Raw genomic sequence first — 25969 nt, 5'->3', positions numbered from 1 at the left:
GCTATAGCTGGGTCATATGGTAAATCAATCTCTAGCTGTTTTAGGAACCTCCACACTGTTTTCCACAATGGCTGGACCAGATTGCATTCCCACCAGCAGTGCAGAAGGGTTCCTTTTTTTCCACATCCCCGCCAACATTTATGATCATTTGTTTTCATGATGGTGGCCAATCTGACAGGAGTGAGATGGAATCTCAATGTAGTTTTAATCTGCATTTCCCTGATGACTAGTGACGTAGAACATTTCTTTAGATGCTTATATGCCATTCGTATTTCTTCCTTTGAGAACTCTCTATTTAGCTCCATAGCCCATTTTTTGATTGGCTTGTTTGATTCCTTATTATTTAACTTTTTGAGTTCTTTGTATATCCTAGATATTAATCCTTTATCAGATATATAGCTGGCAAAGATTTTTTCCCATTCTGTAGGTTGCCTCTTTGCTTTTTTCACAGTGTCCTTTGCGGTGCAAAATCTTTGTAATTTCATTAGGTCCCAGTGGTTAATCTGTGGTTTTATTGCCTGAGCAATTGGGGTTGTATTCAGAAAGTCTTTGCCAAGACCAATATGTTGAAGGGTTTCCCCTACTTTTTCCTCTAGCAGTTTCAGAGTTTCCGGTCTGATGTTAAGGTCTTTAATCCATTTGGACTTAATTCTTGTGCATGGCGAGAGAGAAGAATCTATTTTCATCCTTCTGCAGATATATATCCAGTTTTCAAAACACCATTTGCTGAAGAGGCTGTCTCTTCTCCAATTAGTATTTTTGGCATTTTTATCAAATATCAGGTGGCTATAGCTACTTGGGCTTACATCTGGATCCTCTATTCTGTTCCACTGATCTACATGTCTGTTTTTGTGCCAGTACCATGCTGTTTTTGTTACTATGGCTCTGTAGTATAGGTTAAAATCAGGTATGGTGATACCACCAGCCTCTTTTTTGTTGCTCAGTATTATTTTAGATATTCGAGGTTTTTTGTGATTCCAAATGAATTTTTGGATTGTTTTTTCTATTTCCATGAAGAAAGCCTTTGGAATTTTGATAGGGATTGCATTAAATGTGTAGATTGCTTTAGGTAAGATTGCCATTTTCACAATATTGATTCTTCCAATCCAGGAACAAGGGATGTTTCTCCACTTTCTAGTGTCTTCTGCAATTTCTCGCTTGAGTGTTTTAAAGTTCTCATTGTAGAGATGCTTTACTTTCTTGGTTAGGTTTATTCCAAGGTACTTTATTTTCTTTGATGCAATTGTGAATGGGAGTGATTTTCTGATTTCATCCTCTGTGTGTTTGTTGTTAGCATATACGAAGGCTACTGATTTCTGTGTATTTATTTTGTATCCTGCTACATTGCTGTAGGTTTTGATCAGCTCTAACAGCTTGCTAGTAGAGTCTTTAGGGTCCTTTATGTATAGAATCATGTCATCTGCAAATAATGATAACTTGATTTCTTCCTTTCCAATTTGTATCCCTTTTATGTGTAGGTCTCTTGCCTTATTGCTATGGCTAAGACTTCCAAAACTATATTAAATAAAAGTGGGGACAGTGGACACCCTTGTCTTGTTCCTGATTTTAGTGGAAAAGCTTCCAGTATTTCCCCATTTAGTAATATGTTGGCTATAGGCTTATCATAAATAGCCTTTATTATATTGAGATATGTTCCTTCTATTCCCAGTCTCTGTAGGACTTTTATCATGAAGGGATGTTGGATTTTGTCAAATGCTTTCTCTGCATCTAATGAGATGATCATGTGATTTTTGTCCTTCAACCCATTTATGTGATGTATTACATTTATAGATTTGCGTATGTTGAACCATCCCTGCATCTCTGGGATAAAGCCTACTTGGTCAGGGTGAATGATCTTTTTGATATACTCTTGTATTCTGTTTGCCAATATTTTGTTGAGAATTTTTGCATCTATGTTCATGAGGGAGATTGGTTTGTAATTTTCTTTTTTTGTTCTATCTTTGCCTGGTTTTGGTATCAGGGTGATGCTGGCCTCATAGAAGGAGTTTGGTAGAATTCCTTCTTTTTCTATTTCCTGGAAAAGCTTAAGAAGCAATGGTGTTAGCTCTTCCTTAAAAGTCTGGTAAAATTCAGCAGTGAATCCATCCGGGCCTGGGCTTTTTTTAGTTGGGAGATTATTGATAACTGTTTGGATCTCCATGTTTGTTATAGGTCTATTTAAGTTATTAATCTCATTTTGATTTAATTTAGGTAGGTCATATAGATCAAGGAAATCATCCATTTCTTTCAGATTTTCATACTTTGTGGAGTATAAGCTTTTATAGTATGTCCCTATGATTTTTTTAATTTCTCTGGAATCTGTTGTGATATTACCTTGTTCATCTCTGATTTTATTAATTTGTGTCTCTTCTCTCTTTCTTTTGGTCAGATTTGCTAAGGGTTTATCAATCTTGTTTATCCTTTCAAAGAACCAACTCTTTGTTTCATTAATTCTTTGGATTGTTCTTTTTGTTTCTATTTCATTAATTTCTGCCCTAATCTTTATTATTTCTTCCCGTCTACTGATTTTTGGTTTACCTTGTTCTTCATTTTCCAAGGCTTTAAGGCGAAGCATTAGGTCGTTTACTTGCGACCTTTCTAATTTCTTAATATAGGCACTCAAGGCTATAAATTTACCTCTTAGAACTGCCTTCATTGTGTCCCAGAGATTTTGGTATGTTGTGTTCTCATTATCATTTGACTCTATAAATTTTTTGATTTCCTTTTTGATTTCTTCATTGACCCACTCATCATTTAGTAGTGTATTGTTTAGTTTCCATGATTTTGTGTATGCTCTATAGCCTTTCTTGCTACTGATTTGTAGTTTAATTCCATTGTGGTCAGATAGAATGCAAGGAATTATTTCAATTTTCCTGAATTTGTTAAGATTTGCTTTGTGTCCTAATAGATGGTCTATTTTAGAGAATGTTCCATGTGCTGCTGAAAAGAATGTATATTCTGCAGCCTTTGGATGAAATGTCCTGTATATATCTGTTAAGTCCATTCCTTCTTTGACCTCATTTAGTCCAGATGCCTCTCTGTTTATTCTTTCCCTGGATGACCTGTCAATCGATGAGAGTGGGGTGTTAAAGTCACCCACCACCACTGTGTTTGGTGTTATCTGTGACCTTAGTTCTAATAGTGTTTGTTTGACGAATGTGGGAGCCCCCATGTTAGGTGCATATATGTTTAGGATTGTAATGTCCTCCTGTTGGAGTGTGCCCTTAATCAATATAAAGTGACCTTCCTTATCTTTCTTGACTAACGTCGGACTAAAGTCTACCCTGTCTGATATTAGGATAGCAACCCCTGCTTGTTTTCTAGGCCCATTTGCTTGAAACACCATCTTCCAACCTTTCACCCTAAGATAATGTCTATCCTTTGTAGAAAGGTGAGTTTCTTGGAGACAACAAATTGTAGGATCCTGCTTTTTAACCAAGTCTGCAAATCTATGTCTTTTTGTTGGGGCATTGAGGCCGTTGATATTAAGAGATATTATTGAAAGGTGTGTATTTTTGTTTGCCATTTGTGTGTGTGTGTGTGTGTGTGTGTGTGTGTGTGTGTGTGTGTGTGTGTTTCTGGTTCTACCTGCGCTCTCTTCTGTTAACTAGTATTTGAGTATTGCTTGTTTTTTCTAGGTTCCTTATATGTGTGCTTTTCCTTTTCTTCAGCATGGAGGATTCTATCAAGTATTTTCTGTAGAGCTGGTTTTGTCTTCAAATACTCCTTTAACCTGCTTTTGTCATGGAATGTCTTTATTTCTCCATCTATTTGAATAGATAACTTTGCAGGATAAAGTAACCTTGGTTGACAGTTGTTATCTTTCAGAACTTGGAATACATCACTCCAAGCCCTTCTGGCTTTAAAAGTTTGTGTTGAATAATCTGCTGTAATCCTGATGGGCTTGCTTTTGTAGGTAACTTGATTTTTCTCTCTAACTGCTTTCAATATTTTTTCTTTGGTGTGTGTGTTTGGAAGTTTGATTATAATATGGCGAGGAGAGGTTCTTTCTGGGTTTTGTCTGGCTGGGGTTCTAAAGGCTTCCTGTATCTGCATTGGCACCTCTTTCCCAATTTGGGGGAAATTTTCTTCTATGATTTTGTTGAAGACGCCTACTATGCCTCTGGAGTGGAGTTCTCCTTCTACTATGCCCTGAATTCTTATATTGGATCTTTTCATAGTGTCCCAAATATCTTGAAATTCCCACTCATACTTTTCTATAAGTTTGTCTTTCTCTTTGTTGGACTGCATTAGGTCTGCCACCTAGTCTTCTAGCTTAGATATTCTGTCCTCTCCCTCATCCATCCTACTGGTGAGATTTTCTACAGAGTTTTTTATTTCATTAACTGTGTTCTTCATTGCTAATAATTCTGACTGGTTTTTCTTTATTATTTCTATTTCCTTATTTATGTCTTGTATTGCCTTCTTTATTTCATGAAATTGGTGTCCTGCATCTTCTTTGATTCCTTTGATTTCCTCTTTAAGTTCCTCTTTGACTCCTTTGATTTGTTCTCTGACTTCTTTGAACATATTTACAATCATTCTTTTGAACTCTTTCTCAGGCATTTCCTCTAACTCTTTCTCACTGGAGGACATTTCTGATGCATTAATACTTTTAGGTGGGTTTATATCATCTTGCTTTTTAGTGTTTCTTGTGTTATAATGTATATATTTTTGCATCTTGGATTAAGGTAATGCTTGGATTTTCTAGCTAGCTGTGTATTCTTAGCTGTATCAATTGATTTGATGTAATATATTTTCAGGGTAGGACCTTAAGGTGTTAGGTGTGGCTCTTAAGACTCTCAGAGTATCTACAAAGATGTTCTTAGGGGTTGAGTTTCCCTGCTATAGGAGTATTCAAGCAGGCTGAGTGGAATAAAATACAGGTAGATTCTAAAATTTAACTAAACACTGTACACATTCAATCAAAAACAGCCCCAAGTATGTATGCAAGAGTAGTTATTATAACGACCAGATCCTCTATCAACAAAGAGGTTAAGATTTCTGGTCTGTTGAGGGATCCAAGTCAGCCTGCGACCAAGTGAGACCCTTCCCTGGTGCAATCCCAATTACCTTGGATGATTTTGGTCTCAGTCAAGTTGCTGCCTGGGTCGTCGGGCTGTTGTTCTGATTTCTGGAGCTGGGCACTTGCTTTTCCTGCGGGGCAAACTGAGCCGCTGCTGCTGCCTCTGCTGCTGCTATAGCTGCCACTACTGGAGCCACCACCGCTGCTGAAGCTGCCGCTGCCGTGTCCACCGCCGCTGCTCCTCCTGAAGCTGCTGCTGCCGAGTCTGCCGCTGCTGCCACTCCTGGGTCTGCTGCTGCTGGGGCCGCTGGTACCGGTGCTGGAGCCGCTGATGTTGCTCCCGAACTCTGCTCCTGCTTGGTCCCGTTGTCAGCCCAAGTTGGCGTGGCCGGTCCCGGGCCGCTGCTGTGTTCGCTGGAGCTGGGCTCAGGCAGTGGGGGAGGGGAGGGAGCCGCGGCTGCTCTGGTTGTCTCGCTGCTCCACGTGTTCTTCTACCTCGCGGTCTGCTCCTCCGTTGCTCGCTGCCGCTCTCCCCTCACGTTTCCCGAGTTGCGGAGAGCGCGGTGTGAGGGAAAATCCCGCACCTGGCTTTTCCTGCGGCTCAAGCCGAGTCTGGCGGCTTTCTGCTGCGCCACGGCCGAGCTGCCGGAGCCGCTTTTCCCGCCTGTGCAGGCTCTGGATGCTCTGGAACTCTTCTACTTCTCCACTGCCACTTCAATTTCCTATACACCTCACTTTTTAGTAAAAGTGTGTATTTTGCTGAGTTTTTTTGGTCTTTTTTCCCCCCTAGGCTGCTTTGGTGTGGTACCTACGCCGCCATCTTAACCGGAAGTCCCAAGCCTCCTTTTCAATTCCATTAATTTTCTAGACTATCTCAAAGATCTTGGAGCACTCTCCTTGCATTTTTAGGTTTATTATAAAAGACAGAATGCATGCCGAGCGTGGTGGCACATGCCTTTAATCCCAGCACTCAGGAGGCAGAGGTAGGAGGATCGCTGTGAGTTTGAGGCCATCCTGAGACTACACAGTGAATTCCAGGTCAGCCTAAGCTAGAGTGAGACCCTGCCTTGAAAAAAAAAAAAACAGAAACAAAAACGAGAAAAATAAATAAGTAAAAGATACAATGCAGGAACGGACAGACAAGATTCACAGGACTGAGTGTGTGAGGGGGTCTTGGAGCTCCCATGCCCTCTTCACAAACCACCTTGCTAGCCTCAGTGTGCTAACCAGCCCAAAGTGGTCTATGCCCCTTGATACAGAAGCTTTTACGGAGGTTTCATTACATGCAAACAAGTAGTTAAATCACTGGTCAATGTTGATTGGCCTCTCTCTCGTCCCTGAAGGTTGATGGGGGTGGGTATATTGAAAGTTCCACCTTTTTTTTTATTTTTTGTTTATTTATTTATATGAGAGAGACAGAGAGTGAAAGAGGCACGGGGGGTGGGGAGAGAGAATGGGCGCGCCAGGGCCTCCAGCCACTGCAAACGAACTCCAAACGCGTGCACAACCTTGTGCATCTGGCTAACGTGGGTCCTTAGGCTTCACAGGCAAGGGCTTAACCACTAAGCCATCTCTCCAGCCCAAAAGTTCCAACTTTTTTTTTTATTTCATTTTTTTTTGTTCATTATTTATTTATTTATTTGAGAGCAACAGACACAGAGAGAAAGACAGATAGAGGGAGAGACAGAATGGGCGCGCCAGGGCTTCCAGCCACTGCAAACGAACTCCAAACGCATGCACAACCTTGTGCATCTGGCTAACGTGGGTCCTTAGGCTTCACAGGCAAGGGCTTAACCACTAAGTCATCTCTCCAGCCCAAAAGTTCCAACTTTTTTTTTTATTTCATTTTTTTTTTGTTCATTATTTATTTATTTATTTGAGAGCAACAGACACAGAGAGAAAGACAGATAGAGGGAGAGAGAGAATGGGCGCGCCAGGGCTTCCAGCCACTGCAAACGAACTCCAGACGCGTGCGCCCCCTTGTGCATCTGGCTAACGTGGGACCTGGGGAACTGAGCCTCGAACCCGGGTCCATAGGCTTCACAGGCGAGCACTTAACCGCTAAGCCATCTCTCCAGCCCAGGTTCCAACTTTTAATCACAAAGTTGGTTGTCCCCATCCTGAAACTCTGTAAAGGCTCCCCAAGTGCCAGCCATCAACTGAAGTATGAGCTTACTGCAAATAACTAATCCCCCTTCTATCACTCCGGAAATCCCAGAGTCCTAAGAGCTCTGCGCCAGGACCTGGGGATGAAGGTCAAGTGTACATTTCCTATATTCACAATATCATACTCTCCCTTTAGAAGCGCTGCCAAATCAGGGACAAAACCAAACCAAACATGTACTTCCACAAAATCATGTATATGCACATGACATGACAGTAGAAGTGAAAGAATCAAAAGAACAAAAGAGACCAAGAGGGCTGGAGAGATGGCTTAGCGGTTAAGCGCTTGCCTGTGAAGCCTAAGGACCTTGGTTCGAGGCTCAATTCCCCAGGACCCACGTTAGCCAGATGCACAAGAGAACACATGCGTCTGGAGTTTGTTTGCAGTGGCTGGAGGCCCTGGTGTGCCCATTCTCTCTCTCTCCCTCTTTCTCTCTCTGTCACTGTCAAGTAAAATAAAAATAAATAAACAAACAAAAAGAGACCAAGAGGAGAAGGAGGGATGAAAAGGGGAAACGTACAAGGGCATTGGGGTGCATGTTCAATATACACTAAGTATTTGTGTGAAAATATCTTTTTGTAACACAGTACCATATACAATGATAACAAAAATTACAAATAACAAAAAGTTAAAAATAATAACAAAATGAAAAACTATATATATGTGATAGTCTCAACAGACCCTTTCACTAAAAAGTACTTGAGGGCTAGAGAGATGGCTTAGCAGCTATGTGCTTGCCTGTGAAGCCTAAGGACCCCGGTTCAAGGCTCGATTTCCCAGGACCCACGTTAGCCAGATGCACAAGGGAGCGCATGCTTCTGGAGCTCATTTGCAGTGGCTGGAGACCTAGCATGCCCATTCTCTCTCTCTCTCTCTCTGCCTCTTTCTCTCTGTTGCTCTCAAATAAATAAATAAAAATAATAAACAAAAAATTTTTAAGTACTTGAAAAAAATCATTATCCATTCATTATTTTTAAAATTCTTAGCAATATATGAATAGAAGAAAACATCCTCAACTTGGAAAAAGACATTTATAAAAACCTACTACAGCTAATGTCATATATAATAAGGACTCAATGCCTATCCCCTGTGATTGGAAATAAGGCAATGATTCTGTTGTTGTTGTTGTTTTAATCACTACTGTTTAACACTATACTAATAAAGACAGTAAGCCAAGAATAAGAAAGTCAAGGAAACTAGACTTAAAAGCAAAAAAGAAAATAAAATAAATAACACCGTCGAGCTGGGCGTGGGGGCGCCAACCTTTAATACCAGCACTGGGGAGGCAGAGGTAGGAAGAGCACCTTAAGTTCGAGGCTACTCTGAGACTATATAGTGAATTGCAGGTTGGCCTGAGCTATAAAAAAGGGAAGAAATAAAGAAAACTGTCTTTATTCAAAACTGGTATCACTACCTATGTTGAATAATCTCAAAGAACCAAGAAAGCACTAGAGCTGACAAAGTTTAGAAATGTCACACAACACAAGATCAGTAAATAAAACTCGGGGCTGGAGAGATGGCTTAGCGGTTAAGGTGTTGACCTGCAAAGCCAATGGACCTCAGTTCAATTCACCAGGATCCATGTAAGCCAGATGCACAAGATGGTGTGTGTGTCTGAAGTTTGTTTGCAGTGTCTAGAGGCCCTGGAGGCATTCTCTCTCTCTCTCAAATAAATAAATAAATAAATATATTTTTAAAATAAATAAAACTCAATAACTCCTTCTACCTTTAAACTGCTTCTTTTGCGCATTTATCACAACAAGAAAAGTAACAAACACAAGTACTGAATACTCATTTTTCCAAAGTTTCCAGTTTATATCCAGCTTTCAACAGTATAAACATAACCATAAATTTAACTTAAAAGAAGTGCAGAGAAACCCCAATGGGCTTCAGCACACTTCAGAGTAATCTGGCCAGTTCTAAAGGTGCTACAGACATCAAACATCACGGGCCTATATGACACTGGCCATGGAAAGCAAAGATAAGAGTTTGATCTTACTTGGGACCATAGAAGCAAAAACTGCAGAAAATGAAATCCAGTATAGTTTTTTCTTTTTAACTATACATCATAGCCAGGAGTTTGTCGAAACTCATGAGCACAGATTATGAAACACATCATTTCATTTTGTTTGTTTATTTTTATGTATTTATTTGAGAGTGACAGACAGAGAGAAAAAGCAGAGAGAGAGAGAGAGAGAGAGAGAATGGGCACGCCAGGGCTTCCAGCCACTGCAAACGAACTCCAGAAGAGTGCGCCCCCTTATGCATCTGGCTAACGTGGGTCCTGCAGAATGGAGCCTTGAACCGGGGTCCTTAAGCTTCACAGGCAAGTGCTTAACCACTAAGCCATCTCTCCAGCCCGCATCATTTCATTTTGAAATCATGTATAACTCTAACACTGTTTTGATTATGCTAATTATGAAGCTGGTATACAATTTTATGAATAAAGGTATAGTGTGATTTAGGAAGTTTTCTTTTTTAAGTGTGTGGCGTGTAGTATGTGTGGTGTGACAGGCGTGTGTGCAGATGTGAGTGCTCACGCAGCGGCCAGAGGAGAATGGCAGCTGTCCTCCTCTTTTCTCCCATCTAGATGCTTCTTGGAGACAGTCTCTCACCGAGCCTTGCTGGAGCTTCCATTTCTGTTCAGTCAGTCGGGCTGACCAGCAAGGCCTGGGTGACTCTCTGAGCTCTGCTCCCCAGAGGACTAGGGCTACAGGTGTTTGTGGCCACGCCAGGCTGTGGTCGTGGGTGCTGAGGAAATCAAACTCTGGGCGAATCAGGCCCTCGGGTCCTCATGTTTGGGTGGCAAATGCTCTTACCCACTGAGCTATCTCTCCAGCACCAGAAGTTTTCTTAAATTGTAACTGTAAATTGTAAACTGGAGGAAATGCTCTCCTCCTGAAAAACTACAAAATGATATGAACCCTACAGCCTAGGATAAGTTGGCATCAAAAAATATATAGGAATTTCTTCTTCTCCTACACTATGATCTCCAGATAGCCTAATTTTCTTTCTATTCATTTGAAATATATATTACTAGTACACAAATTAATGTGACTGATTATTAATGAAAAATCAACCAGGATTGAGTGCATCCTAACTTTGGCTGCCCTAAGAGCCCCCTGGGGAGCTTTGTGTAAATAGAGATTCTCCAAGCCCACTGAGACAGTCAGTTACACCAGGCACTGGGGAGGCAAACACAGTTTTTTCCAACAGGAGTCCCAAAGGGGTCCTGGGATCAGTCATTTTTAGAGCCACTGCCATGAGGAAATAGGGCATTTGCCATGTTCTTTCTTGGAAGTATTTTATTTATTTATTTGTTTGTTTGTTTGTTTGTTTGTTTATTTATTTATGTTTGAGAGTGACAGAGAGAGAAAGCAGCAGAGAGAGAGAGAGAGAGAGAATGGGTGTGCCAGGGCCTCCAGCTGCAAACAAACTCCAGATGCATGTGCCCCCTTGTGCATCTGGCTAACGTGGGACCTGGGGAACCGAGCCTCGAACCAGGGTCCTTAGGCTTCACAGGCAAGCGCTTAACCACTAAGCCATCTCTCCAGCCCTTGGATGTATTTTTTTTAATGTTGTTATAAAACGTTAGCATGGGGGCTGGAGAGATGGCTTAGCAGTTAAAGTATTTGCCTGCAAAGCCAAAGGATCCCGGTTTGATTCTCCAGAACCCACATGAGCCAGATGCACAAGGGGGCGCATGCATCTGGAGTTCGTTTGCAGTGGCTGGAGACCCTGGCATGCCCATTCTCTCCTCCCCCCCCCACTTTCTCTCTCTCTCAAATAAATAAATAAAATATAAAACTTTAGTATGAAAAAAAATCTGATAGATTAAAACACTCCATAATGCATAACTTGTCTTATATAGAAGTTGGGGCTGAGGAAATCAGAGGCACGGCCTCCATGTGGGGGCAAGTATTAGGGACTCCTCATTCCTTGAACAAATTTGCAAGGAACAAAGACCTTGGCAGCCAAGAGACAAGTCATGCCAGGAGAGGATGAGCTCACAGTCAGAGCCCAAGAGATAGGAAGGTGGGTAGCGAACGGAGGCTGCTGTGGATGGGAAGGAGCAGTGTGGTGAGCTGCTGTGAGACTGGACTGGAAGTCAGATCACAGGGGCCTTTGAATCTCTGGATATCATCCTGAAAGAAACAGAGAAACAGCAGAGGCTTCTGCAGGCGCAGTGACATGGGTAGACTGTGCTTTAAGGGCAACAAAGCAATCGCGTGCACTGGGGATTAGGGTTAATACACCAAGCACGAGCTAGCGCAGGTCTACTCGGGAGAAGCAGCAATGCAAAAGACAAGTGGAGGCCTGGAGAGATGGCTCAGTGGTTAAGGGGCCTGCGTGCAAAACCTAACCAGAGTTGGATTCTCCAGTACCCACGTAAAGCACAAAGTGGTACATGCGTCTGGAGTTCATGTGCAGCAGCTGGAGGCCCTGACACACCCATTCTCTCCCTCTCTCTTCTCTCTCTGCTTGCAAATAAATTAATTAATAATTTAAAAAAAGAGAAAGTCAAGTTGAGGGCTCCCTGCCAGAATGGCCACTGGGGAAAGAGCTGAGTCCATGGGTGGCTTCGATAAGAAGCTTGAGAACTCCCTAAAGCAGTGTGGGTTGGTACAATCAGTGGCATGAACTCCACCAGGAGCCGCCAATATGCCAGTCACGTGGAAAGCTGTGGCTCACTCTAAACCTGCCTCTGCTTCCTCGGAACATTCTTGTGGAGGTCATGCCATCAGGTTACAACCCAGACTGCAAAAATGACCACTGTTCACATGGAAAGGAAGCTGTCAGATGGAAACTTAAACACGGATAACAGAGAACGTCAGAAACATTTGTTTCAGGTATGTTCTCTGATTAGGGCTGATACTCAGCTGAAAAGAGATGCATGGGTTTGGGAGAAAAAAAAAAAAAAGAGATGGGGCTGGAGAGATGGCTTAGCAGTTAAGGCGCTTGCCTGCAAAGCCAAAGAGCCCAGCAGGTTCGACTCCCCAGGAAGCCAGATGCACAAGGGGGCGCACGCATCTGGAGTTCGTTTGCAGTGGCTGGAGGCCCTGACATACCCATTCTCCGTCTCTCTCTCTCTCTCTCTCTCTCTCTCTCTCTCCCTTCCTATTTCTGTATATCTCTCTTTCTCAAATAAATAAATAAAGATAAAATATTTTAGAAAAAGAGAGATGAGGCTATACCTGATCCTAGATGAGCCATATGAGAGGAGGTGAAGTAAGTGACTGGCAAGGGCTTCCTCATTGAGCAGCAGAGAGAACATGTCTTAGAACTCCTCCTGGCACACCTCCATTGCCTCCATCAGCCTGTCCTGCCCACTCACCGTACCCAGCACCCGTGGTGGATCAGACACCTGGCTGGCAGAAAGTTGAGATCTGAAGGACAGCGCCTCTTTCAACTGCATCACCAATAAAGGTTCCTAACCATGTATCCGCTTTGCTCACAACCTCCCCCAGAAAGTAGAAAGCGGCTGGGCATGGTGGCGCACGCCTTTAATCCCAGCACTCAAGAGGCAGAGGTAGGAGGATTACCGTGAGTTCGAGGCCATCTTGAGACTACATAGTTAATTCCAGGTCAGCCTGGACCAGAATGAGACCCTGCCTCAAAAAACAAAAAACAAAAAAAAAAGTAGAAAGCGGCTCCTCCACCAAGCAACAGTAAGTGGAGAGCTGGGGAGAAAAGCCACATGGGAGCTGAGACCCAAGCCTTGGGCCTGGTTCCGGCTTTTTTTCCCACACAGCCTCAGAAGACGTCCCATCTGTTCAGCCCTGGAAAGGAGCTCAGCCCTCCTTCCAGGGTCAGTAGGGACAGGCAGAGCCTGGAACTGCTAATCAAGGTGAAAATGCCCATCCAGGGTATAGCACTCAAGGGCCAAGGCTAACCCAGAATTGAGTGTCGATCACAGGCACTAAGTCTGGGTATAAGCGAGACTTTAGGGTGGATAGATCCTGGGTACCTAAGGCCTTGGAGGCAGAAAGAGAGCCTGAATGCCGAGTGTGACCAGGAAACAAAAGGGACATACATTCTCACTGTGTCATTCCCAGACTACAGAAGGCAGATTTTTTTGCTTGTCTGTTTGTTTGTTTGTTTGTTTTAGGTAGGGTTTTGCTCTAGCTCAGACTGACCTGGAATTCACTATGGATTCTCAGGGTGGCCTCAAACTCACGGTGATCCTCCTGCCTCTGCTTCCTGAGTGCTGCGATTAAAGGCGTGTGCCACCACTCCCAGCTTAAAGAAGACATTCTTTTAAAAAATACTTTAATTTTATTTATTTGAGAGAGAAAGAGAGGCAGACAGAGAGAGTGAGAGAATAGGTGCTCCAGGGCCTCTAGCCACTGCAAACTAACTCTAGACGCATGTGCCACCTTATGCATCTAGCCTATGTGGGTTCTGGGGAAATCAAACCTGGATCCTTAGGTTTCATAGGCAAGTGCCTTAACCACTAAGCCATCTCTCCAGCCCAAGAGGAGGGTCTTTGAGGACTCGAGAGATGGGGCCAACTGTATCCGTTCTTCAGGCTCAGGTGAGGCCATTTACTTTCCCACCGCATCACCAGCCTCCAGGGGACAGCCAGCCAGCGAATGACAAAGTCTGGTTCCACCAACCACTCAGCCTAGGCCTCCTCAGCGTGGGGTAAAGGTCCGGGGGGGGGGGGGGTGGAATCTGTGTCTGTGAGTCCGAAGGCCCCTCAATTCTACAGCTAGAGACTGAGCAGCAGTAAACGAAGCCCAGGAAGAGAACACAGGACCTCAGACGCCCACGGTCTTCTCTGGGACTCGGCTTTCGCTCTGGACATAGACTTGTTGCTCCTCGTCATTTTTGATTCAGCCCCAAACTGAATTCACTTCTGGAATATTCCAGGTAGCAGAGAGGAAATAAGCTTAGAAATGAAAAGCACCCCCACATAAATAAATCTCAGCAGACACGCATGGTTGGGAGCACACCGTGGGGTCAAAGGTGTCACACCATGTTCCAGCCCAGCAGGGAGCAGGGAGAACTTTCAGACACTGAGCCAAATGCTTCGCGTCCCCCCCCCCCCACTCGCTCCTGGCAAACATCCATCCTCCGTTCCTCCTCATGCATGAGCCTGTCCCCACCACTCTAAGCCCCTGAGTTTCTTGCCACCTTTTCATTCCCTTGGAGTCCATACCACAGGATTTGGAAACTCTGCATTGTCTCTGTTTTCTAATTGCTTCATACATGTTAGCTGTTCCCCATATACAGCCTCAAGTGTCATGGGCATACAGCCTTTGTTTTATAATCCTCCACAGAGCAGGGTGAAGAGTGGGTAGCTAATTATGTCTGTTGGTTGATTTACAGATATTCAATAGACATAGAAAACACTATTCAGTAGGTATAACAGCTATTCCTTGTTCATTAGTCAATTCTTATTTATTTATTTATTTATTTATTTATTTATTTATTTATTTATTTATTTACTAGAAAGAGAGAATGGGTACACCAGGGCCTCTAGCCACTGCAAGCAAACTCCAGACGCATGTGGCGCCACCATGTGCATCTGGCTTACATGGGACCTAGAGAATCAAACCGGGGTCCTTAGGCTTCATAGGCATGCACCTTAACCACTAAGCCATCTCTCCAGCTCCTCATTAGTCAATTCTTAAAACTGCTCTCAGATGAGGAAAACTAGGATCAGCCAGCAGAGGTTAAGTCCCATGTCCAAGAACAACCCACCAGGGTTGGAGGGATGGCTCAGTGGTTAAGGCGCTTGCCTGCAAAGCCTAAGGACCCAGGTTTGATTCTCCAGGACCCATGTAAACCAGATGCGAAGTCGGCGCATGTGTCTGGAGTTTGTTTAGGAAAAAAGAAAGAAAGAAAAAGAACAACCCGCCGGAAGGTGAATAGGCAGATCTGACCATAAACTTAACTCCAAAATTCACCCGCTATCTGGTTGCTACTTCCTGCTCTGTGCTTAAAAAACAAAACAAAAAAAAAAAAAAAAAAAAAAAGAAAGAAAGAAAGAAAAACTCAATTTCCTGGAAACCAAAAAAGATTCACAGCATCTACCATCTTCAACTATGAAAACTCCAAAGTGCAGGTGTTTGATTCCAGATGATTATGAGAAGTAATTATATAAGGTTATGGATTAGCAAATTAACATCAGCTCCGAAGGCCCATAGCTAAGGGGAAAAATCAAGCCGGCAGATCTGAAAGAAAAGGAAATCCTCTCCTCACCCCCTTTCTTTTGTCCCTGAGGGGAGTGTGGTCTCCAGAGGGCTCTGCACTCAAGACCCAGGAGGGAGGGGCAGAGCAAGGGTGGGTGAAAGGGCGGGTGCAGAAGGACCAGCCGTGGGGGGATGGGACAGCACTGGGAAATTCGAGAAGCCGGGATCTACACAAAAATTCCCACAGCTCCCTAGTGGGGTGCCCATTGTCAACATTCGCCCTCTGATACCCAGGGACAGTGAAGCAGGAGGGCCATGAAAAGAAGATCCGGCCGGCAACCTCCCCCAGTCCCCAAGCTCCAGATGGAACGGTTCTAGCTGGCCCTGCTTGCACCCCAACCCCGCTAGGCTGGCTGTCCTGGCAAATTTCACAATGGCTGCACCTCAATACTTGCACCTAGGCAGAAGGGATAGCCTATTGGCCTGTGGTCAGCACTGAGAGCCAACCACCCCGTGTGTAAGGAGAACTGCATTTGCTCAGACAACTGTTGGCATCAAACACATGGGAAAGACTGCAGCCCCAACCCAAGAATGACAGACAAAAAGGCACCTGCAAAAAATGGCACGGACGGGAGAGGCTTATATGCACAGGCTGCTGCCCAGCACCTCATTTCTCCATGCCCAGGAGCCAGCAGGCTGAGAGAGCAAAAGGGGTGGGGGGGACAGAAGTCACATGCCCTGGGGGCTCACAGCAGCAACATTCCTCCTCGGTCCTCACTCCAGATTACTGCGAGATAGCGCCTTGATTCTGAGACCCCATGACAGCCAGTAGATCTCCCTTGAACTCAAGCATCGGGATGTACATAGATCTATGCGTGTAGTCCTCCCTCGTGTACTCTGCATGCACCCGGTGTCGGCCAGAGAAAAATGGCTCAGTGCTCCAAGCGTCTTCTGTTGGGGAAAGTTACTTTTGAAGGGCTGTTCTCTAAATGTCACTACTTTTGCAGCAAGGACAGAATGAGGAGCTTTTAAGAATGAACAATCTCCTGACTTGAGTGGGTAGGTTTCAGCTGAGCGGTCATGGTAAGTATTTCCAGAATAATCAGTCATAAGTACTGTTCTCAGGCACAGGATAAATGAGACAAGCCCCCCCCCCCCCCACCAATCACAGGGACGCTGCTTCTCTGCCTCCAAACAGAACTGCATTCTCAAAGCCGCGCCTTATGAATCTCTGAGAAAGCAGATAAGAAACCACAGATAGGGCTGGAGAGATGGCTTAGCGGTTAAGTGCTTGCCTGTGAAGCCTAAGGACCCTGGTTCGAGGCTCGGTTCGCCAGGACCCACATTAGCCAGATACACAAAGGGGCGCACGTGTCTGGAGTTCGTTTGCAGTGGCTGGAGGCCCTGGCGTGCCCATTCTCTCTCTCTCTCTCTCTCTCTCACTCTCTGCCTCTTTGTCTCTCTGTCTGTCACTCTCAAATAAATAAATAAAAATAAACAAAAAATTTAAAAAAAGAAACCACAGATAAATTGGACTACAGGTGCACAGCGATTCATCTTATATTTTAAGGAAGAAAACAGGGGTCATTCAGGGAGAATGGGTTCATGGTGACCCCAGTGCATTTACTAGGGAGGCTTTCCCAGTCAGAATCAATACCCTTCCTCCACCAAGTGTCTTCCCTCCGTATCATCTGGGGCCAGCCTCTTTCTCTAACAAGTCCTCTCAAAAGACTCTTCCACTGCCAGACAGGACCCCTGCCCTGTAGTGACCGCAACAGTCTGTCTACTGCGCTCCCGGCAGCAAGTAGACCTCCCTGGTATTGCTGGTGATACCATGAACTTCCCAAGATCCTGGCTTGCTCCATACATGTTCCCTAAGGTATGACCCCTGGACTAACAGAGGTCAACATACACTGAATGAGGGAGGATGGCTTATGCACGCACTTCTCCGCAGTGGAATGGTTCTCCTCGTGGTGTATGAGGACAGACATCCGCTTGAATCATCCATGGACCAGGGGAGAGACCAGCACATCTTGAGGCAAAGGCTTCTGTGCATGGCTCCAGAGTACTCAGCACTCAGTCCAAACACTCGCTAACCAAAGCCCATGCAGGCTCCTAACTCAAGGCTCCTGACTTCCTGGGGATAGGAGACAAAGAGGCAAGCTCACCCTGGGAACAAGCAGGAATATTTTTACACAAGCCTAATGCATCACCCTTTGCAAATCCCTGCTGTGTGGGCAAGGCAGGAAAAGAGACTAAGACAGAGATGGCAAAGGATGTGAGCAATCGAAGAGAAAAGGGATGTTTGAGGGGAAAGGAAAAAGAAAACAAAAACAATTCTAGAACCCCCAAATGCTTTTGGGGGGTCTCACATGATGTTAGGAACACAGTAAGATTACCAGCAGGCACCCACATAGGCTCCATAGACTGGCACTGTGGAGACCTAATGATTTTAAGGGGAGCCGGGTGACCGAACGGTCTTCTCAAGCCCTTCACGTGTAAATTTGACAAGTTGTGCATTTTGACAAAAATTATTCCACCAGGGCAGGGCAAGGGCAGAGCCCCCGTGTGGAAGCAGGAAACAGCTCTCCCGGAAGCTCTGAAGGGCTGGTGGGGTGAAGGGAGACAGGGACATTGCAGACTGGGCTCTTGGCGAAGGACTGTGACAAAGCAGTGCCCATTCCCTTTGCCCAGGTGTGTACCCTCAGCCCAACCGAGCTCCTTGAATCACAATAGCTAATTTTAATCCAGACCCCAATGGAGCTGATTTTTTTCTCTTTCAAGTTACGGTACAACAAGTGCTCCCACCCTGATTAAAAAACAAAAAACAAAACAAAACAAAAAAACAACCTAACACTCTCCCCCCCCCCCCGCGCCCCCACCACCAGCATAGCCCATCTTTGCATCCGCAATGCCAATCCTAAGAAATGTGGTCCCAGTGTCTGTAGGGCATCAGGCCCGTCTATTTCTGGCAAGCTCTCTACTTAAGCCACTGACAACTCACACCTTATAGGAATTAAGTTTATCCCCAACTTTCCTAGCGCAGTGCCCTGCTAACGTGGTCCTTCAACAAAGCCCTCCCCCCGCCCCAGCAAAGGAAGCAAAGGGATGGGGTGGGAGGGGCGGGGTGGAGAGGGCTTGGGTGACAGTGTGGAGCGAGAGGGAATTTTGCAAAGTCTGAGCTCAGTTTCTTCTGGGATGGCCAAGTCCCGGCACCACGAGCTGCCTCCACTGTGCCCACCTTGCCCTCACCACACTTGCCGCGGGAGCAGTTTCACGTGGCACCGGCCGCTGGGCCATCTCCGAGTCCAGCAGGGGACTGGGGGCTGGCTGGCGGCGATTCGCCCTCCTACAGTCAAAGACGCCCGCCCCTCGGGGTGATTTCTACAGGCTATCCCATCCATCGTGGTCCTCAAGAACCCTCCGAGGACCCGGTCTCCCCGCTAGACTCCCACCCAGAGAAAGCAAGCTGGCATCACTGAGACCCACCCTCAAGCCCCCCGACCCTTTACTGCATCGTCGGTGCCCTTCTCCACCAGGCGAGTCAGCCTGCAGCTCCCGGAGGGTCCGGGTCCCCACTCCGACCCCCCGCCCCTGGCCCTCGGAGGGGGGGGGTGGGGACACTCGGGGGACCGCTCCAGGACAAAAGCGATGGGGCAGCCGCACTCACCCGCGCAGGGAGGCCGAGCGCGAGCCCGGCACCGGCGCTGGGCAGACGGACGGACGGACAGGCTCGGCTCCGGAAGCGGACTCCGCACCACCGGGAGCCCGCGGGCACTTCCCCGACCCCCGGAGCCCGAGGGCGGAGGTGAGTTGAGCGACCGACCCCGGGAGGGTGAGAGCGAGCGAGCGAGTGGCCGTGCGCGCGGCGGACGCTCCGGGCCCGGCAGGGAGAGCTCCCGGCTGCTCGGGTGTCCAGAAGCAAACTACGGGTGGTTGCAACTCACACGCGCTCATTTGCATGTCATTTGCATGGAGCTCCGGGAGTGGACCTGCCACCCTCCCACCACGCCCACCCGCGCACTACCTTGGAGTCGCCAGCCCCCGGGCTTCCCGGCACAATCCCGGGGCCCGCGGATCCCCAGCCCAGGCGCGCCTGCCCCACGAGACCGCGGTGCACCCGATTTTTAAAACTTTACTTCTGCGCCTCCTCCTGCAAGATCGCTCATTTAATAAAGGACTAAAGAGGATCGATCACACACCACTGGGGGAAAAAAAAAATTTCCTTTCTCGCTGATAATAACTATAAAAACTCCATGCTAATTAAGTCTCCCCTCCAACTGATACAATTTTTTTTTAAATACAAAGTATCTTGAAAGACATATCAAAATTAGATATGTGAACCGGGCACGCCTTTAATCCCAGCACTCAGGAGGCAGAGGTAGGAGGATGGCTGTGAGTTCGAGGCCACCCTGAGTCTACATAGTTAATTCCAGGTCAGCCTGGGCTACACTGAGACCCTAACCTCGAAAAAAACAAACAAATAAAATTTAGATATGTTACATGCACTGTTGTTGAGTTAATAAAGAAAGCCTAAACATGCAGTTACTGGTAAATGTGAAAAGGTTAAGTACAACCTAGAGCTACTTACCTGGGAAGTATCCAGACTTGGGGGACGGGGCGGGGGGATGGGGGGGTAAGGATGAAGGAGAACAGGACGGGGCTAGAGAAGGAAAAGAGATCACTAAGAAGAGAGTCCACCGGGATGAAGAAGGGACTAACTCCTTGGGCTCACTAGATCCTAGCAAGTGTCTGCGTCCTCTTTTTCGGAAGAAAAATCCAGCCTTGAATTTTTTTTTTTTTTTTTGAAACATTATCTCCGGTGGGCTGTGTCGTGGAAGAGGTCCAGACTGGGAGACCCGCACTTTAGATCTGGTTTCCTTAGGATCTGGTTTTGTAAGCTCATGGTCCTGGTGACTCCCAGCTTTGTTTGCAAATCTGCAAAGTAACGTTTGTGATGCTATGTGGCTCAAGTTTCAGAGCTGGACCTTCTCTATGGGATGGTTTTCCGGGCATTCCAGCCCCAAAATATCAAGCCCAGTTCTGACATCTGCCCTTTGTTGTGCTTGAAGAATTTCTCAATAATTTGAAAGTCTTTTTTTATTATTTAAAAAAAAAAAAAAGCTGTGTCGAATTGGTTTTTGGCTTGCCTTATGCTGTTTGAACTTGATGGAAACATTCCCTAGCTTCTTGATCTCTTGACCTGCTTTGGGTTTCATTTTGGTTTGGTTTGGTTTCTTGTTTGTTTTACAAAGTTGTCATATTTTTATGCGTTTTTATTCTAAAATACAATATAAGCACAGAATGCCACACAAGATACATAGACTAGTGAATTGTGAAAGAAACATCCTGTAATCACCACCCAGGTCAAGAAATCAAATTCTCAGACTAGGGTAATGGCTCGGTGGTGAAAAATGCTTGCTTGCAGATCACTAAAAAATCAAGCTGGGGCTGAGCTGAAAACCTTCTCCCTGTAGCCCAGCCAACTGAAAGCTGGAAAAAGCTGTACTGCATGCAGCCCTATGGGAGACAGAAGTCGTCAGCAGTGAAAACAGTGGACACTGGAAGCCTCAAGTTTGGCCAGACAGGCCAAATGACCAAACGGGTGCAATAGCAGCATGTCTGCTGTGGGGAAAACCAACTGCTCTCTAATTGGACTGGAGACCGGCTCTAAGGGAGGGAATACATGCCTGTTACTGAAAACCTAATCAAAAGCCTATGGCAGGGGAGGTCATGTGCCTTAAGGATATAAAGCCTGCTCTTGTCTGGCTAAATGCATATATTATTCTCACCAAACTGCGCTGAAAGCACTACACTTAATGTTCATATTCATGTATTAATACTACTCTCACTTTTGGATAGAGAAGCTTCTCTTTTTTTTCCACTGGGATGATCCAAAAGGTAACATAGTGCTGAGAAGATGTGACAGAGGAATGTCCAGCACTGAAACATCTCTATCACACCCTCCAAGGCTCAGGGTCTATTGCGGAAGAGGTGGCGGAAAGAATGTAAGAACAGAAAGAAGGATACCACTCCTCACAATGCAACTGTCCAGACAGAAGTTGGCCTTCATATCTGCGACCTTGTAGTGCCTAACAATACCTTCACAAGACCCTCATAATAGGAGAAAAAGACAATGACTTCAAAATAAAAGAGAGACTAATGGAGAGAGGGAGGGGATATGATAGAGAATGGAGTTGTGAAGGGGAAAATGGGAGAGGGAAATACCATGGTTTATTGTCTGTAAGTACAGAAGTTGTCAATAAAAAGTGCTTGCTTGCAACACAAGCCTGTTGGCCCAGGTTCAAATCCCCCAGAATCCACGAAAGCCAGATGCACAAAGTGGCGCATGCATCTGGAATGTGTTTGTAATGGTAAGAGGCCCTGGCACGTTCTTTCTCTCTCTTTTTTCCTCCTTTCCTCACTCCTTATAAATTTTTTTGTTTTGTTTTTTGGATTTGTTTTTCATGGTAGAGCCTCACACTGGCCCAGGCTGACCTGGAATTCACTATGTAGTCTCAGGACGGCCTGACACTCAGAGCAATCCTCCTACCCCTGCCTCCCGAGTGATTAGATTAAAGGTGTGTGCTACTATGCCCAACTTAAATTATATATATATTGGTTTATCAATGTAGGGTCTCATTTTACTCCACGGTGACCTGGATTTCACTCCGTAGTCTCAGGGTGACCTCAAACTCATAGTGATCCTCCTGCCTCTGCCTCCTGAGTGCTGGGATTAAAGGCATGCGCCACCATACCTGGCTAATAAAATATTTTTTAAAAGAGAGATAGAATTCTGATGGAGCATGCCTTTGTGATCCTTGGGATTACAAAGCATTCAGGACCACTAGGGAGGCTGAGGTAAGAGAATTTGAAAGTTTGAGGCTAGTCTGGACTACATAGTAAGACAGTGTGTGTGTGTGTGTGTGTGTGTGTGTGCGCGCGCGCACGCGCGCACACTATCTTCAAGTCACTCCAGAATATTCTTCATGTGCACACTGCAATCCTAGGCCCCATCTTGTGTCTCCTCTCCAGTTATTAACAACCTTTTAATTTTATGATTTATAATTTGATATTTTCCTTACCAATTTTATCTTTTAAGGATGAACCTTGCCCATTTCTTTTTTTAAAAATAGGTATTTTTCTTTTTTCTTTCTTTCTTTATTTGCAAGCAGAGAGAGAGAGAGAGAGAGAAGAGAGACAGACAAAATGGGTGCACCAGGGCCTGTAGCCGCTGCAAGCAAACTCCAGATGCATGTGTCCCTTGTGCCTCTGGCTTATGTGGGTCTTGGGGAATCGAACCTGGGTCCTTTGGCTTCGCAGACAAATGCCTTAACCATTAAGCCATCTCTCCTGCCCCTTGCCCATTTCTTTAACATGATGCATTTTTATGGCTTCCTTGAAACTATTTGTCAAAATATAACAAATTTTGAGCCCTCTGGAGTTTCTCAGTCTGAGAATTACATGATCAGCAGGATTGTCCACTATATTTGCTACAAATTGGCAGCTGACTGACTTGTCATCAAACTGGGGTTTGATGCTTACTAAAGTAAGCTTGTAGGTGGTAGAGAGTTCTTTGACCAAGAAACATGTGTTATGTGAATTTTGCCTTTGGAGGTTAGCAGCAGTAGGTGCTCAGCTCCTATAGCCATTAATTAATTAATTACAAAATGATAATTTTGTTATTAGCTTAATATGTTCATGAGGAAATACCTCCTTCTCATCTACTATTTGATTACCTACCCTGAAGTAAGTTCATTTAGGAAAATATATTTGCTTTTTTTAGCTCAAGTTTTTATTATTATTATTAATCCTTTACAAGGACATTGATTAGGTTTTTTTTCCTTTTGTTTGTTTGTTTGGTTTTATACAAGGTCTCACTATGTAGCTCAGGCTGGCCTTGAACTAATGCTTCTCTTTCATCAGATTCCCAAGTTCTAGGATTACAGATGTCTACCTCGGTTTCTTTTAAATGTTATCATAAATTTATTTAATGTGTTTTTTAAATTTTTTTTATTTATTTATTTGAGAGCAACACAGAGAGAAAGACAGATAGAGGGAGAGAGAGAGAGAATGGGCACGCCAGGGCTTCCAGCCTCTGCAAACGAACTCCAGACGTGTGCGCCCCCTTGTGCATCCGGCTAACGTGGGACCTGGGGAATTGAGCCTTGAACCGGGGTCCTTAGGCTTCACAGGCAAGGGCTTAAACGCTAAGCCGTCTCTCCAGCCCTATTTAATGTGTTTTAATTGTCCCATCATTGGCCAGAAGGAAGGAGCCATTTCTGGTTCCTTTTCATAAGACTCTTAGTGTCTCTGACCACTTCCAACCATGGGATCTATGGAAGTGACTGGGGTTAGTAGAGTAGGAACTGTCACCCCAACTCAGTCCCCAATCTTTTCCTTATTCTGAGAAGTTCTTTTCTTTTTTTCTATTTCACGTATTGGATTTCTAAGAGTTTTCAGAAAAATTAAATCCACTATTTTAGTCTGAAATAACAGCAGTCATAGCTTAAATAGATAAGTATGAACTTAAACGATTACACTCTATTATTTTATATTCCATTATCCTTTTCCCTACATTCTACTTCTAATAACCTGTGAGTCTTCTGTTTGTTGTCCTCACTAACCTAACACCATTCCAAACACCATGCAGAAGTTTGTTTTAGAAAGGTGATGGGAGGGCTGGAGAGATGGCTTAGTGGTTAAGCGCTTACCTGCGAAGCCTAAGGACCCCGGTTTGAGGCTCGGTTCCCCAGGTCCCACGTTAGCCAGATGCACAAGGGGGCGCACGCGTCTGGAGTTCGTTTGCAGAGGCTGGAAGCCCTGGTGCGCCCATTCTCTCTCTCTCCCTTTGTCTTTCTCTCTGTGTCTGTTGCTCTCAAATAAATAAATAAAAAATGAATAAAAAAAAAAAGAAAGAAAGAAAGGTGATGGGAGGCTGGGCGTGGTGGCACATGCCTTTAATCCCAGCACTTGGGAGGCAGAGGTAGGGGGATTGCTGTGAGCTCGAGGTCACCCTGAGACTACAGAGTGAATTCCAGGTCAGCCTGGGATAGAGTGAGACCCTACCTTGATAAAACCAAAAATAAAAAATAAAAATAAAATAATAAAGGTGATGGTGATGTAGGGAGGAGATTGACAGGGCCGAGAAGACTGTTATATAAAGCACATTGGATATTTTATATGTAAGACCTCTAAGTTACATAGTCTATTAGCTTAATTTATGCTTACTGCCAAATGATATCTATGAAAACTCTTTCCTTAGCAAAAAAGGAAGTATAGGGTGAGGGTACAATGTATGTCTCTCCCTCAAGTTCTTTGTGACATACTGTACAGACAAGATCTTCAAATCAGCAACTTGGTTTGCATTTAATTTATCATTGACCAGCTGTGTGATTTGGGATGGGAATTTAATTTTGTACTTATTAATAATGAAATAAACCCCATTACTTCATAGGGTTGAGGGTTGAGTAAGACACATTGCAAAGAATATTGGCAGAGTGCTTGATATAGCATAATTTTTTGACAAATAGTAGCCTTTTTTCTTGGGAATATCAATTACTCAATCATTCCATATTAAACTTAATACAGTGTCTGCAGTGGGGTTTTCCACTTTCTCTGCTGCCTCTTTTCATGATTTTGAACCTCTACCTATGTTTTGTTTGTTTGTTGTGAGGCAGGGTCTCACTCTAGCCCAAGCTGACCTGGAATTCACTATGTAGTCTCAGGGTGGCCTCGAACTCATGGCGATCCTCCTACCTCTGCCTCCTGAGTGCTGGGGATTAAAGGTGTACGCCACCATGCCCAGTTTACCTATCTGTTTTTTTATTCAGTACATGTTGGAGCAACCATGAGCTGAAACTCAAAGTCCCAAGTCAAAGTGGACTGGGTGGACGGCATAGTGGGGTGGTACAAAATAAAGGAACACACAGAAGAGTAAACAGCAGGGACTGGAGGGATGGCTTAGCGGTTAAAGCATTTGCCTGCAAAGCCAAAGGATCCAGGTTCGATTCTCCAGGACCCATGTAAGCCAGATGCACAAGGAAGAGGGTGCATGCAGCTGGAATTTGTTTGCAGTGGCTGGAGGACCCGGCATGGCTATTCTCTCTTTATCTCTGATAACTAACTAAACAAACAAATAAATAAATAATTTAAAAAAAAAAAAGAAAGACAAGTAAACAACACAGATTATCACACTTGGTCAATCCCAATCAATAGAGATACAAAACCATCTAAGTTCAAATCCTTATGAATATCCCAAAAAGTTTCAATCACTTTTTTTAAAAAATCCCTTTTACAATTTTTTATTCAGGATTCAGAATTTAGTTGAATAGAATGGAAGTGTAAGAAAGCAAGCCACATTTACTAACTTTGCTGACTTTAAGATGTTAGTTGCTTGATCAACTCAGTTTCTAAATTAAAAACTGATCGCAGGTTTGAAGTGTTGTTTTGCCGTAGAAAGAATTTCCTACATCAGCTAAACTGCCCTCCGCCACTGCCGTTGGAATGTGGGGGTGTAAAGCCAGCATGTGACTTTCCTAATCCTCATCCCACAGGTTCAACTGCCAGCAGTAATCCCCCAAATGCTATCTCTAGGCTCTTCTTCCCGCTCCCCAACCAACATTCTGGACTAGGGCATCC

General features: G+C 44.7%; 1 protein-coding gene across 1 annotated transcript in view; it reads right to left on the bottom strand.

Moving 5' to 3' along the window:
- The window catches only part of Mylk (myosin light chain kinase), a 350277-nt gene extending 331181 nt beyond the window's left edge, over positions 1 to 19096 (bottom strand). The window contains exon 1 of the mRNA XM_045146900.1: positions 18999 to 19096. The gene's annotated coding sequence lies outside the window, so the exon portion shown is untranslated. The remainder of the gene's footprint in view (positions 1 to 18998) is intronic.
- Between the last annotated feature and the right edge of the window lie 6873 nt (positions 19097 to 25969).

The sequence above is a fragment of the Jaculus jaculus genome, chromosome 4, assembly GCF_020740685.1.
Source record: "Jaculus jaculus isolate mJacJac1 chromosome 4, mJacJac1.mat.Y.cur, whole genome shotgun sequence".
NCBI classification, from domain to species: Eukaryota; Metazoa; Chordata; class Mammalia; order Rodentia; family Dipodidae; genus Jaculus; species Jaculus jaculus.
This window is presented reverse-complemented; position numbering and strand designations above follow the sequence as displayed.